This window comes from Phoxinus phoxinus (genome assembly GCF_949152265.1).
Source record: "Phoxinus phoxinus genome assembly, chromosome: 17".
Taxonomy (NCBI): domain Eukaryota; kingdom Metazoa; phylum Chordata; class Actinopteri; order Cypriniformes; family Leuciscidae; genus Phoxinus; species Phoxinus phoxinus.
In genome coordinates, this window is record NC_136892.1 from 33,194,446 (window position 1) to 33,210,017 (window position 15,572).

General features: G+C 40.4%; 2 long non-coding RNA genes across 3 annotated transcripts in view; both read left to right on the forward strand.

The window, feature by feature from the left end:
- Positions 1-349: 349 nt before the first annotated feature.
- LOC306984825 lies at positions 350-3,000 on the forward strand. Its single transcript, XR_013794653.1, has 3 exons — positions 350-1,260; positions 1,433-1,632; positions 1,998-3,000. It is a non-coding gene; the product is annotated as an uncharacterized lncRNA (long non-coding RNA).
- An 11,115-nt stretch (positions 3,001-14,115) lies between these two features.
- The window catches only part of LOC306984820, a 65,832-nt gene continuing 64,375 nt past the window's right edge, over positions 14,116-15,572 (forward strand). The window contains exon 1 of one of the 2 annotated variants that reach the window (XR_013794643.1): positions 14,116-14,155. This is a non-coding gene — a long non-coding RNA (uncharacterized lncRNA). The remainder of the gene's footprint in view (positions 14,156-15,572) is intronic. The other variant, XR_013794644.1, reaches the window with a different exon arrangement.

The following is a 15,572-nucleotide window of genomic DNA, read 5'->3' on the forward strand; positions in this document are numbered from 1 at the left end:
GAAGTATGTGAAGTTATAAGTTGAGCATGTATTAATGCACTGTAGGAGATATAATGTTGAAAGGAAAGAGTGGAAGGAGGAATTAAACAATATAGGAGGAAAGTTTAAAATTTATTAAAATGTATTAAAGTCAGATAGGACTAGGAGTATACCGGTAATAAAAATAATGGTAATATTTTTGGAAATACTGGGTTAAATGAGCGTATTTAAAATTTACGAAGCCTCTATGCGGGTAAATAAGGTGAATTTATGTCGTTGATGGGTTAAAGTATAGGAAAGTGTTAATGGTCCATTTCTGAGATAGGTGGCGGTAATGCACATATATGGTTGTGATCCGCCGTAAAACAAGAAGAAGAAGAAGAATTGGTAGTGGGGAAGCAAGAGTTTTTTGACCGTGTTAAGCCATGTATACGTGGAATATCAATGCTTATAAGATTATTATGTGTTGGATTGAGTTTAATGGTGCTTCACTGATAAAGAGTGATGTTCAAGGACATATGGAATATGGACAATGTTCGTGCGCTGTATCTGCAAGGTATGGATATAACATTAGTATGCTTTAAACTACAAAGAATGAGACACCACAAGAAGCTAAATGGAAGCAACGGTTATTAAATAGAGCACAATAAATAAAAGACATTGGTTGCATCTTACATCTGTGTTCATGGAGTTTATACGTGTTCATTTCTTGCTCACTCCTATTACCAATACCACAGCGGCTTAATGGGAAGGGTTCACTGGTTCTTTGGCTTATCTGATGTTATCAGCCTCGACCACTTTTCCGTTGAAGCTCCTAAAAATGTCTCCATCTTGAACCATCATGTCACGCAATCTTGTGAACGTTAACGTCCCTTTCAATACAGTTCTTCATCTTTCTGAATGTTGTTTCTGCTTTTAGTTTACGCAACTGTTACAAGATTGAGCTGTGTTGTTGTTGTTCTGCTTTTTCCTTTTCCTCCTTTATGATTGGTCCATGTAATGAGAGGCTGTTGGTGATTGGACCAAAGAAGAGATCCAGACTATAGATTCCTCTGGAGGAGCTTTACTTTTCAGCACAGAACGAGTTTATTTGTCGTATCTCGCTTTTTTCTTTTTTCAGTTCTCTTCTATTTTTCGTTTTATTGGGGAAGAAAGGTTTTCTCTAGGGTAAGTTAGTCAGTCTACTGAGAACTGAAAGAAAAAGTTCAGTGTTTAATAAAAACCCTTCTGAACTGATCTCTCAGATCTGCACTGGAGATTCCCTCCTCAGCTCATCACAAGGTGATTACAACACTTTATATTTAATTGTTTTGTAAAGAGATTTTTTTATAAATTAAGGCTATTTAAATCCAGACATTTGTGTTTCTATTATAATGAACCATAAACCAGTAATTCACACAAATCATTAATCAATTCACGTAACTCTAAATTGAACCTCCATATTTTTGAACAGATTTTACAAAGGCAGAAATTACGAGAAATCAATGCATTGGAGAACATATTTGCAGCTTCATAGACTGCAGATTATTAAACGCACTATATGGACAAAAGAAAAAAAGAAAAACAATAAAGACAAAAATGATTTGAATGAACCACAACAGAAAAAGACGCTGATAGTCAGACACAACAGCATTAATAACAACAAACCAAACTGTGAGTATGTATGATGTTTAATATCAAACTCTTATGCATCTTTCATCTTCTCCAGTGTTTGAAGGTGCAAAATTAATTCTATTATAGGAAAAGCATAATTCACACTTGCAGTTATGGTCATAAGTTTAGATATTTTGTCTGGTGACTTACATGTAAACATCTGTTATTATGTGAAATTCAGAAAGTCTGTTGTGCTTATTCTTATTTGTTTTGTTAAAAATATTCACATTTTGCAGATTCAAGGTGCAAATTTATATCCAAAACTGGACAGATGCTTTTATTCAAAGATGCATGCATATGATATATGATATGGATTTAGATATGCATATGATGAATAATCAGAAGTTTATGTTCTTTATTCCCAGTTTCTCATGTTGCTGATATTCATTCTGGTGTTCCGGAGTCATGAAGAGGAGACACACACACATCAAATACAGAGACTTACAACTGTGTGTGTGGTGTGTGTGTGTGTGTGTGTGTGTGTGTGTGTGTGTGTGTGTGTGTGTTTCTTAGAAAGCAGCAGGTATTCATCTAAACGGCAAAATATTCGTCTTCATGTTCGTTTTTTAACTAATATTAAAACAGGCGCTGTTACGGTAGAAGATGGATGTGTATGAATGCATTTTATAGTCAAGTCGTCTTTATTTATACAGCACTTTTTACAATACAGTTTTTTTTTTTAAAGCAGCTTTACAGTGATAACAGGAAAATAATGCGTTTGTTTCTGCTGTACAGATCTACTGTAGAAGAAAACAGTGTCATAGTCCAGAGATCAGTGATGATTCATTTAATTCATTATTCATTTAGTTCATTTATATATATTGCCGCTCTGGAGAAACGTGATGTCTTCGTCCAGCTCAGCTCAGTTCTCATATAATGCTGTCAGTGCAGGAGATCAAAAATATTGATGAATATTACAATAAATGTCCTCAACTAAGAAAGCCAAGAGTCAAAGGCGACGAAGGCGAAGAAGTTAAACAATGAAATGAAACCGAAACTCCATCAGGGACAGAATGGAGAACTAAATCTCGTGGGAAACCAGTCGCTCAGTTCCTCTGGCCATCGAACCAACAGTGTATGATTATGATTATGATTATGATTCAGGCATTACAGGACAGATTCAGAACATTCAAATTATTTTTCATCTGGTTGAAAATCAGATTCATCGCCAGTATTTATATAGCACACATTTGGATTTCATGAATACATCTGATCTGAATCTGTATTTTACAGTAATCATTAAAGTAATCATGTGTTTTTGCTTTATACTATACAGTATAGTCATTTAAAAAAAATGTTTTGGAATGAAAATAACTTTATTGTAACAAATCTGTATAACTGAATAAACCTATTCTAAACTTCTGTTTTAAAAAAAAAAAAAACTAAACTTTTTATTGTATCTCATTGTACGTTTTTGACTGATCAATACTGTGTGTTTCTGTCATGACTCAGGAGTTTTATGAACATTATTCCATTAAGATTTCTAGGGGATGTCCTTACTTCTTTCATAGAAGAACCATTTTTAAAGAAAACCCCCATACACAAAGTCATATTTCAAGAAACAGTTTCACAATAAGCAAGTGATGATGTATACAGTGAAAAAAAACATGGCAGACATGGATGAATAAACGACAGAACTCTTATCTTACTTCCTAACTAGCAAACAATGGATAAAAATGTAGATTTATTAAGGGGCCAAACACAAAAGGCATTATGAATTATGCAAGAATGCGACTATCAGACCAACTGCAACAATAAGTAAAAACATTTAGATTATTTTAGTCAAGATGACTGAAAAATCACAAAAACAATAATATGATTTAATTGCTTACCACTTACCACCAATAGGTGGCGCTGTTACCATATTGATGTTGTGTGGTCAGTGTGAGCAAAGTTTGGTGTCAATATGCCAAGTATTCTCAAAGTCAGCTTGGCATTGCATTCATAAAATACAGGAACAATCCAATTAATGAGTGAATTAGAGAGTTTAAAATTGGCAGTCCAACAAAAGGACATTGAAATGCAGGAATGGACAACAAGGGGAATGAAAAGCAGAGGTGATGGTGAATTGGTCCAGAGAACCCAACGGGTAAACAGCCTCACATGCCGAAAACACTGTAACATCTCAGGCCAGACTGATGGTGAACCGGCCAAAAGGACCGACTTTGGGCAGAACTTGTTCATTCGAGCGATGGACCTCAGGCAAAAATACTGTCCACATCACAAGAGAGTCGAATCTGAAGTATGATCCGGTACTCGTACAGTTTTATGGGTTTCTAACCATTCGCATAAAGAAAATACAGTGTTATTATTCTGATGAGTTTGGCTGTAATATTATTATCTTCTAACACTGTTTTATTTTTATCTGATTGTGTATCGTACAAGAGTGTGTGTTAATGGGCCACATATTCAAGTGTGAAGGCCTGCGGGATCACATACTGTAAAGTGGATGACGTGTAAAGTGGTATTATATATTGTGACAACTAAAATGTTTTGAGATTAATATGAACTACGTATAGAGTACAGAGTATAATATACAGCATTACATTAATTCTGATTTATAAGTAATGTAGTAGTAGTAGTAGTATCCTTTATTTCAGACTCATGGTCCATCCATACAAAAAATGAATAACACATAATACAAATACAAATACACAACACAAAGTTACAAATGACTCTTATACCAGTGTTCCCAAAACTGGGACATGCAGCGTGTGGTACTGTACCTAACATTCACCAGCACCACAACAACTTGATTTACAGAATAATTCAGTCGACAAATGAACCTAAACATCTCTTTTCGCAGGACAGACTGCAGTGTGTCCACTCTGGTGCTCACAAACAACTCACTCGCACAAGTTGAACTGGGCTTTTTTAGTAGCATCCTCAGAGCGTCATTGAAAGCTACTTGCAATTTCTGGAGACTAGTTTTTTATAGTTCAGCCACAGATGTGCAGATCTGGACATGTATGCTATGTATGCTTTAAATAGGGTCAACTTGACTCCAGCAGTGCAGCAAACAAATTTCCGTACCAGAACATTTGCCCGCACATACAGCATACGGCACTGACGATTAATGTCATTGTCATCTGTAAGCTGATCTGTAATCAGATGACCAAGATATTTCACTTTACTGCAGATATTAAGAACATTACCTGCAAGCCTAAAAACAGGAAAAGTTAAATGTCTGTCTTCTGCGGTTCTGCAAATCATGATAAGACTTTTTGAATCATTGTACTTTACATCATGTTCTTCCCCAAACACAGAGCATATGCTAAGAAGATGCTGCAGTCCAGCTGAGCTCGGGCTAAAAATCACACAATCATCTGCATACATAAGATGGTTCATCACTGTACTGCCGACCATACAGCCAGTTTTACCTCGGTTTAATTTATATGATAAATCATTCATGTAAAAATTTAATAAAATGGGGGATAAGATGCTCCCTTGTCATACTCCATTACTGATATGAAAAGGAGCCGATATACAGCTGTCCCATTTCACTTGCATGGTCTGTTGGGCATACCAATATGATAGTATTCTAACAATGTATTTAGGGACTCCTGCTGCATCCAATTTTTTTAATAATTTCCAATGATTCACCCGATCGAATGCCTTAGATGCATCTAAAAAACATAAAAAAAACAGTTGAGTTTTTTCTCTTATAGTTGCTTAGTAGTTCCTTCAGGACATATATGCACATATCCGTACCATGCTTCGGTTTAAAACGTCTCGGTTACGTATGTAACCCTCGTTCCCTGAAGGAGGGAACGGAGACGTATGTCATGACCGACCAATAGGAATCTCGCTAGAGAGGTCAATCTACTTCGAGTGAAACTTAACAAGCCAATACACATTGGCGTGCAATCATTTGCATCAGCTGCGCAGCCTCGCAGCGCGGGTATATAACGAGCAGCTGGTGATTGCACTGTAGTTTTTTGCTGAGGAGCCAAGCCTGATAACGTGGCCACCCCGGCGGGCCGCAGCAGATGTGGCGACGGGACATACGTCTCCGTTCCCTCCTTCAGGGAACGAGGGTTACATACGTAACCGAGACGTTCCCTATCAGTCGGTCACTACTACGTATGTCGTGACCGACAAATAGAAATCCCTACCAAAGCGCCACAGCTGCTGCACCCCATCCAGCGCCCTGTACACAGAGTGAACCTGTCACTGTTGTTCCGTGATAACCCATACAGTGAGATTATTGGATAACACTGGGAAAGAGTGCGTGAAGTGAGGGAGGGGAACGCTGCGGAAGCCACATTCTCGAGGAGTTAAGTGGAGACAACATATGGACTAACCCGAGGGTTGTACAGCATATGAGTAGTGGGTGACTTAGCCCAAGGGAAAGACACGGGCTTCCGATTAGGAGCAGCCGTGGAGAATATACACATATGGGATCCCCATAGGGTCACACATATGGGACCCAGCCTAAATCCGGTTCTCAAGGATTCAGCGGATAAAGGCCTGGCACCGGACGCTCCGCCATGTCCGGCCCGAGGGTTTTTGGAGGACTCACAGGTTTTTCACACTGGAGAATAAGGGTGCACAGTAGGGTGCAGCAAGCCGACAGAGCCAGGCCTCTCAGTGCTTCTACCCGTCTAGGGTGAGACACGGGAGGAGACCGGCTCTACACGTAGGCTATAGTATCTAGCGAACGTGTTAGGTGTCGCCCAGCCCGCAGCTCTACAGATATCTGTTAGCGAGGAGCCACGTGCCTGCGCCCAGGAGGATGCAACGCCTCTCGTAGAGTGTGCATGCAACCCGAGCGGGCAGGGCACGCCTTGAGCTTGGTAAGCCAAGGCGATGGCATCCACTATCCAGTCTCTGCTTGGAGACAGCCTTCCCTTCTGCTGGCCTCCGTAACAGACTGAAGCCAGTGTAAAGCCGGGAAAGCATGGCTGTGACTTGAACACGGTCAGTCAACAAGCGCAGCTCAACCCCGGCTCAGAACTACCCTCGTGCAATAAGAGTGCCTTGGCCTCAAATACAGGGTAGAGGTGGCCTGCCAGAAGCACAGCCACCCCACCAGAGGGTAGTGAGAGAGGTGAAAACTTAAGCAGAATTTGGCACTCCATTTTTTTTATTTTTTTTGGCACCAATATAGCTCCATACTGCTAAGTTTTCAATGCACGTCCGAGAAAGACCCGGGAAAGCATGGCTGTCAGCTCTGAATCTGATTCAGCATAAGCACACTACAGTGGGAACTCAGCCTCATCATTTCTAGAACGAAACAGCCCCTCTCTCCGATGCAGCAATCGACATCTGCCCTCAGCTGGAGCCTTGAATGAAATGCTAGGATCCTCTATTTTGAAGGACCAGCAATCCCATCCAGAAGCTGCACAGCTTGTGATGCGCTAGAGAGGGAGGGGCCCTAGGGGGTTGGTTCCCCGAAGGAGAAGCCCTCAGCTCTCAGGATCACCCAAGCTATTCTACTGAAGTAGACCTCTCCTGGTGGCCACCAGGGAGGGCGCTACAACGGAGAATAGACATGGGGACCGCGCACCTAGAGCGCCGAGCGAGCGCTGGGTCGCCGTGACAACCCGCGCTGCAGCCCGGCAGCTCGACGGCACACGACACGCTGGTGTCCCAGAGTGTCGAGCAGACCTGCAGCTGTGCTTTCACACACAAGCAGCGGCTGGCCAACAACAGAGGGGACTCAAGCTTTCCGGAGAAAGCAGAGTCAACCGGCGTGCCGACGTGGTCATGTTCCCGTGCGAAAACATGAACCACCCACGAACACAGTCTCACATGTTTCCCAGGCATGCGAGAGAGTGATCGTGGCCGTCAGTGAGGACAGGAAACGACCGCAACCAGAAACACACGGGTGGAATGTCATCTTTAGAAAGACGCAACTCACACCCATGTAAGCTCTTTCAGGTGAATGCTCTTCTTGGTACTGAAGCACGCAGGGCGGTCGCAGCGGACACAGACAGAAATGTGTAACCTGTCGTGCGCTGTCTCTCTTCACGGCGGTCTTACCAGCCGTAAGAACGGCTATTTAACACTCTTGGCGCACCGTTACCAGCTGTGACAACAGCTTTTTTGTTTTGCTCAGAACACAAAAACAAAAGAGAAAATAAAGTCGACCCCGCTGCCGCGCTGTATCGCCCGCACCAGACACGAGAGATCTTCCTGAAGAGCTTGCTCGTTGTTTGATCACTCAATATTAGATAGATTAAACAGCATCGGTTGGCTCCGAAGCAAAAAGCTACAGTGCAATCACCAGCTGCTCGTTATATACCCGCGCTGCGAGGCTGCGCAGCTGATGCAAATGATTGCACGCCAATGTGTATTGGCTCGTTTAGTTTCACTCGAAGTAGATCGGCTCTCTAGCGAGATTCCTATTGGTCGTCACGACATACGTCGTAGTGACCGACTGATAGGGAACACATATAACAAAATCTGACTGAGGTTATCATAATTCATGCATTTTTAACAAAATAGCAAAGCTGCAGGCATAGGATTGTGGGGGATTTGGGAGCACGAAGGATACACATATGCATCCTTTCCTGTAAATGAGAAATTTTTCGAACGAAGGACTCAGTTTGGGGTGCGTTTCCCAAAGCCAACTATGGTCGCAAGATCCGTCGTTACCAATAGAGTTCAATAGAAATTGCGATCATAGTTGGCCAACGATGCTTTTGGGAAACGCACCTCTGACAAAGTGACAAGGCAAACAAAGGACTACTAATGTCAAGACAAGGGACATCTGTGCACAATAATCAAGACGACTGCCCAATGACAACACAGGACACATGACAGGGGATCACATGACAGGATCACATGACTTACAAGACATGAGGCTTGTTCGACTTGAACCGGGCTGCGTTCCAGTCCAAAATGGTCATGCTAACTTCCCTCGGTCTCGTTCGCTCAGATGTACGTCATTGCTTACGCTGCACGAGTGTCCACTACTGCTGGAAGCTTTAGGCTGAACTGGAACGAGCCCTTGATCACTTAAGGCATCATTATACTTCTGCATCGAACTCACGCCGTAGCTGCGCCATAGGCTGTGTGTAGCGCGCGTACCCTTCGCCGTACCCTGACGTGCACCTCTCCAAAAATGTAACAACGCGTCAATCCTACGCGGACGCAAGCGCTGTGATTGGTCTGCTAGAACCCCTCCCTCGGGTGCTGCATGTGTAATAGCGCGTCAATGCGGACAACGACGCAGAAGTATAAACGAAAACCAACACGTAGTCTATAGGCTAGCGTAGAGGCTCCGGCGTAGCTCCGACGCAGCGGCAGAAGTATAAATCAGCCGTTAGAATCCACTATGGGGTTGATTCATTATGATTTTTTTCCCTTACGAAATTGTTTAATGCAGCATGCTATATGTAGCTATATAGGTGTGTTTGAGTTGTTACTTTTTTTGTTATATATATATATATATATATATATATATATATATAGCCACCAGAGGGCACTCCACATCAGACTATTATCATTCCCTCACAAACTACATTTCCCATAACTCACTGCCCGGACTCATCGTCACTGATGATATCATCACCCTGAGAGCGATTAGAGAGTATGCTTTTTGAATGCCTTTAATGTCATAAACCGATCGGTCTGTGCAGAGCCGGTTCAAGTCGACCAAGCCTGTGAATATGACAAGAACACATGACATCCGCAGTGTGAAGAAACATGAACCTGTTATACAGAAACCACAGTTTAACAGGAAACCACATGTTAAATGTGTTCATGAACAAGTGTTTGAAAAAGACAAACATCGAGCATTTGGCATACTTTATCTCACTCACATCACATGTACATAAGCAAAATGAGATATACGCAAAATAAGCAAAATGAGATGTGCAAAATGTGCAAAATGAGATGTGCAAAATGTGCAAAATGAGATGTGCAAAATGTACAAAATGAGATGTGCAAAATGTGCAAAATGAGATGTGCAAAATGTACAAAATGAGATGTGCAAAATGTGATGTGCAAAACATAAGCAAAATGAGATATACTGTACGTGCTCCGCAAGCCAACGGTCTAGACGTTCCTGGCTGCAGAATACATACTGCACTAAAAATGCATGCATATGAAAGCTTTGACCTGTGACTGAAAAACATACACACCGCACAGGAACTACACAATACACACTGCAGACGAGTGAGAACAACAGCAACATTACAGAACAGATAGACAGAAACAGAACATACACATGAACATATTCTGATTTATCTGAAAAAGTAGGAACAATACAGTAAATACGATGATTTAAACAGACAACACACACATCAACATATACTAACACTTTATAATAATGTTGCCGAATTCTGAATGTAATGCAACCTTTTAACAGACTTTACTGGTAGACCGTGTAAAGTGATCATGTAATATTTATTGCAGTGATGAACTCTTGATGTGATAAATGCATGGATGAGCCTTTCTGCATCAGATGTGAGAGGAAAGGCCTAATCCTTGTAATATTTCTAAGATGGTGAAATACAGCAATAAGCCTGTTTTGCAGTGGATGTACAGCACGACTTACTTTCAGTTTGATTTGTCATCATTTGCGGGTTGGCTTGATGAATAGATGCTCATCTGCGGTGAAGCTTGTTGCAGTAGCGTCTTCATATCTGGATAACACGACATAACCATAGGCGTCGATTTCGGTGGGGACGGTGGGAACGCGTACACCAGATTTCGTCATGAGTCATTTTGTACCCACCACTTTTTAGGGTTGCTATAGGGCTGTAACGATACACCAAACCCACGATTCGGTTCGTATTACGATTTTTGACCCACGATTCAGTTCGTATCACGATTTTTGACCCACGATTCAGTTCATATCACGATTTTTTGGGGGATTTAAAAAAAACATAATGTTTTCGGTGCTGATGCAGTGGTGACGCGTTCATGTAACATCGGGTGGCGCTGCCAATAAAGCACCTAAAAGCTGTCACAAAGAACTGGCAAAAGTAATGATTATGAATATGTCAAATATAGCAAGGAGACATTTTAATTATTTATTAATAAACAAGTGTTTTCTGTGTCGGCTGCAAAGATGAAGTTGACGATGCTGACTCGCGATCTTCGCAGTTGTGAACGCGGCAGAGAGAAATGCACATTTCATACGGATTACATAGTTTTCTTTCGTTTTGAATTGTTCTGTTTAAAAGTATGATTTCAAGCGTTCTGTAGATAATATATATATTTCTCAGGTCTGTGAGGCAAGTAGGTTATGCTGAGTTTCGATTTATGAGACGAGCTCCAGTTCATGCGCCGGCGCCTCCGTGTCGTCGTGATATCTATTATCTGCTTTACTTGTTATTTATTAAATCCAGGCAATTGGTTGATGAAACATTGATTAAAATTAAGATACAATTAATACAAAACGAAATTCACTTTAATGTGAACGATTAGCCCGGGTGATTTTCAGATCATTTTGAAGTAAACACTTTAGCCGACAAGATCCATTAGTCAAAAGTATTGTGGGAATATGTGAAGTTGGTCGTATGTGGTCTTATATCAGAAAATTTAAGTTTGAGTTTTTTGAATAACCGTGCATAAATAATATTCTCTCAAAAATGCAAACATGTACATATATGTTGCTCACATATTATGATAGCCATGTTCGTGCTAAATAGAGTGTAATTACATCTTTGCCATTAATATGTTTATAAGCAACTGAAAAAAATACAAATATCAGGGCATGTCAAAACATCTCAAGGACCCCAAAAACACCTTAGACTCCAGAGGGTTAATGTCAAGTAAAGACTTAGAGTGAGAGAGAGAGAGAGAGAGAGAGAGAGAGAGAGAGAGAGAGAGAGATAGAGAGAGCGAGAGAGTGTGTGTGTGTGTGTGTGTGTGTGTCTGTGTCTGTGTCTGTGTGTGTGTGTCTCTCTCTGTGTGTGTGTGTGTGTGTGTGTGTGTGTGTGTGTGTGTGTGTGTGTGTGTGTGTGTGTGTGTGTGTGTGTGTGTAACTGCTGTGATATTTGTAACTAGCGTGTGAGTATTGAAGCTGAACTTCTGCTGATGAAACTGCAAACTATCTTCAGTAAAACATTTCTTAAATGTATTATTCAAGTTTCAAGTTTATTATTAGCCATTGATAGGAATTTATCTTGGTATGCTCACATACAGCTTAATTAACATAGTACACTGACATTACAGCGCATTCCACACATACTTCACGACAACAACAATACACGGACATAACAGCCTCATATTGCACATAAGATGAGTTAGCAGAATGACCAGATGAAGGGTGCTTGGATGAACAGAACCTCAAAAAAAACACAGAAGTAAACTGATAAAAAGCATTCAGTATCCTAGCCTCAGACCATGTTTAGGTGACGTATGGCCTGAGGATAGGTACTGTCTCTGAAGCGTGATGTTCTGCTGGTAATGCTTCTATACCTCTTGCCTGATGGCAGAATGTTAAATAAATGATTTGCAGGGGGGAGGAGTCAGTGGTGATGGTTCTTGCCTTCTTAATGATTCTAGTGTTGAAATGTGAAGCTATAGAGGGCATACTACAGCCAATGATCTTAGATGCTCTGCACACTACTTTCTCAAGCTGTTGCTTGCCTTGACTGGTTGCATTACCGTACCAGGACAGGATAGAGAATGTTAGCACGCCTTCTATGGCGTCTCGGTAGAAGTGAGTCATGCATTTTTAAAGTCTAGCAAGTGGAAATAAAGTCTCTGATGATGGGCTTTGTTTACGATGAGACTGATGTTCAATATATAAATTATAATTCTGACTCCGGGTCTTCATCCATCATATCTGGTTCTTTGACTGTAAATCCCCTTACAATATTTACAATATTGCCTGCTCGGTTTTTGACCCTTGCCTGGACTGGATTACGATTGTGGATTACCCAATAAAATACTGCTCATGGATCTTACCCTTTTCCCGTGTGTGTAACGTGACAGATAGTCAGATGTTACATTCCCCATCTCACTCTCATTGTCTGATGACAGAACCAGTACACCAATTCTAATAAAAAAAAACAGGGACCCACTTTTAGACAATTTAAAAAATAATTTCTCATGATTAACACGATCAAATGCTTTAGAATCATCAATGAAGCACAAGAACATTGTGGAATTTTGCCTATTATATTTATCTAAAATTTCCTTTAGTGCAAAAATACATAAATCAGATGGAAGAGTTGTTTTGCAAATAGTTTTTATTTCTTTCCAGAAGTCATTAACATTATTTTTTTGCAGCTTCCATGCCAGTGAATCTGACCTCATAGTTTTCATTTCTTTTAATATTGCGAAGTGCACATTTAAATCTGGCATTACTGCATTTCTTATTCTCAAACAAGGGCCCATGCCTGCTTTCGCCTGCTCAGGCCTCTGCATGAAGCTCTTCTACACGATCCTTCCTCCTGGCTTAGCATTGCACACTTCTGTCCTAGGTTTATATAGAGGTCGACTCGATATCTGAGAGACTCTACAATAGCTTCATACAGGGAGCATAAATCCTTACATTGTTGTACATTCTTACAGTTCATATCCGGACGTAATAAGGCATCTTTTGGGACCTTACCACCCAACAAGCATCAGAATGATAGACATAATTATTAAGATCTTTCTTAGAAAATGTTGACCAATTTATTTTCCCAACATCAACGCCATTATCCACAGGCAACAACACCGGTAAATTGCCCGTGTTCAACACCATGTGAAAGGGTATATGGTCCGTACAGCCAGATCATAATCAATCTTCATCATATCGATGGAGTCATGGGCATCCACAGTACCGAGGCAGTGGTCTAGGCCTCGCTGATATAATTATAATATCATATGGCAATAGTACCTTACTAGATCAAATTAATCCACTGTCTGTACAAAACTGCATTAGATGATGACCGAATGAAGAGTTAGCATCAGTTACATCAGCATTCGTGTCACCTAACATAAATACAGCCGAAGATGGTGGAAGAAGATGCTTTTATCCACTTTATAAATTAGGAATATCATAAGACATTTCCCACAAAGCCACAATATTCATAGAATATAATATCAGGTTTATTAGAAAGCTATTAGGAGACAAGCAAGAGCAGAAGAGAAATATAGAGATTTATTTGTCATTGTTATTGCCTTTTTGGTGTAATGTTGTGTAGTTCAGTAAAGAGTCTTCAAATTAACTCCAGTTCAAAAGTTGTGATGATCTCAGTCAGCACAGAGACGGGGAAGGAACTCGATGTAGAGACGGGGAGGAACTCGATGTAGAGACGGGGAGGAACTCGATGTAGAGACGGGGAGGAACTCGATGTAGAGACGGGGAGGAACTCGATGTAGAGACGGGGAGGAACTCGATGTAGAGACGGGGAGGAACTCGATGTAGAGACGGGGAGGAACTCGATGTAGAGACGGGGAGGAACTCGATGTATTGAGGTGAGTGTGTGTGGCTTGAATAACTGATTGTGTGTGCGGTGTATGAAACTGAAACGAGGAGGACGAGGAGTTTAACCTTCATATAAAAGCTGAGCTTTCTGAACGGTGATCTCTCAGATCTGCACTGGAGATTCTGTCTTCTGCTCATCATAAGGTGATTAAAACACTTGTTAATTGTTTGTTTTGTAAAGAGATTTTTCGGTTACACTTTATTTTAAGGTGTCATTGTTACAGTGTAATTATATATTTAAGTGCTGAGTAATATTAAGCAACTACATGTACTTATAGAGTTAGAGTATACGATTATGATGTGGTTGAGGGTTATTTGCATGTAATTATGCATCATTTACTGTTATTACTATGGTAAGTACATGCAAAATATGTAACAAGGACACTGTATAATAAAGAGGTACAGATTTTTCCATAGACATCCAGACATGTATTTCTCTATTGTAGTGAAACTGAAGTGTAAACCTGTATTGCTCAATCATTAACTAACATTAAACTTTACTCTGAACTGAACACTGTATTCTTCTGAACAGATATATTACCAAAGGCAAAACATATGAGAAATTACAACATGGGAGAACATGTGGAGCTTCACAAACTACAGAATAATGAATGTGGACAAGAGAGAGAGAACAATGGGGAATAACAATGACAAAACGTTACAATCTAATGAACAAAAAAAGAAAAACACGCCGAGACGAGTCAGACGCAACAGTATTAATAGCGGCATACCAAACTGTGAGTATTTATGATGTTTAATATCAAACTGTCATATTTTCATAAATGAAGATGGATGAAATGGATCAATAATTTTTTTTTTTATTATTATTATTAACGGTTTACACTGTAAGCAAAATAACCCCACACTAACTGTCAGACCCTGTAGACAGGCTAGTCTATATAAAGATCATTGAATATGCTACGGTATATTTCTGCTTATTAGAGGAAGATGCTGATATCTCCATTGAATTGATGCTTGAAGAACGAGTTAAAGTTTTCTATGCAGACTTTGATTTGACGACCGTCACGAGACCGATTGCTCGATCCAATCACTTGATGGATAAAAATAACATTTTAAAACAAGCATAGCCTACACGATTTACAACCACAAACTGAAGAAAATAGCGGAGTGCAAGATACATCACTTAAAATGTCGGCTACTCAAGTAGCTACAAGGACAAAAAAGTACCATTTCGAAAAAATAAAAAAATATTTAAAAAAACGACTTAATTACAGTAACGAGTAGGCTATCCATAGCCGTGGGAACCAGTGTTGCCAGATGTTGGGCAGGTTCCCGCGGGTTCCCGCCCAGGCGCCCAATTAGGCGGTTTTGAATTTGATTGTGCGGTAAAAAAGGGTTTGGGCGGGTGGACAACATTTGGGCTGGTTTGGGGTCAGTTCGGCGGTTTTCAAACATCTACATTTTAAAGTCTAATTGGTTAAAAAACTAAACTAAAGTCTGCATGTAGTCCAGTGCTGGTAGAGTATTTTAAACAAAATCCTAAAAATTAAAAAGCCCAAACAAAAAGATGACCATACAAATGAATGAGGACAGTTATGTG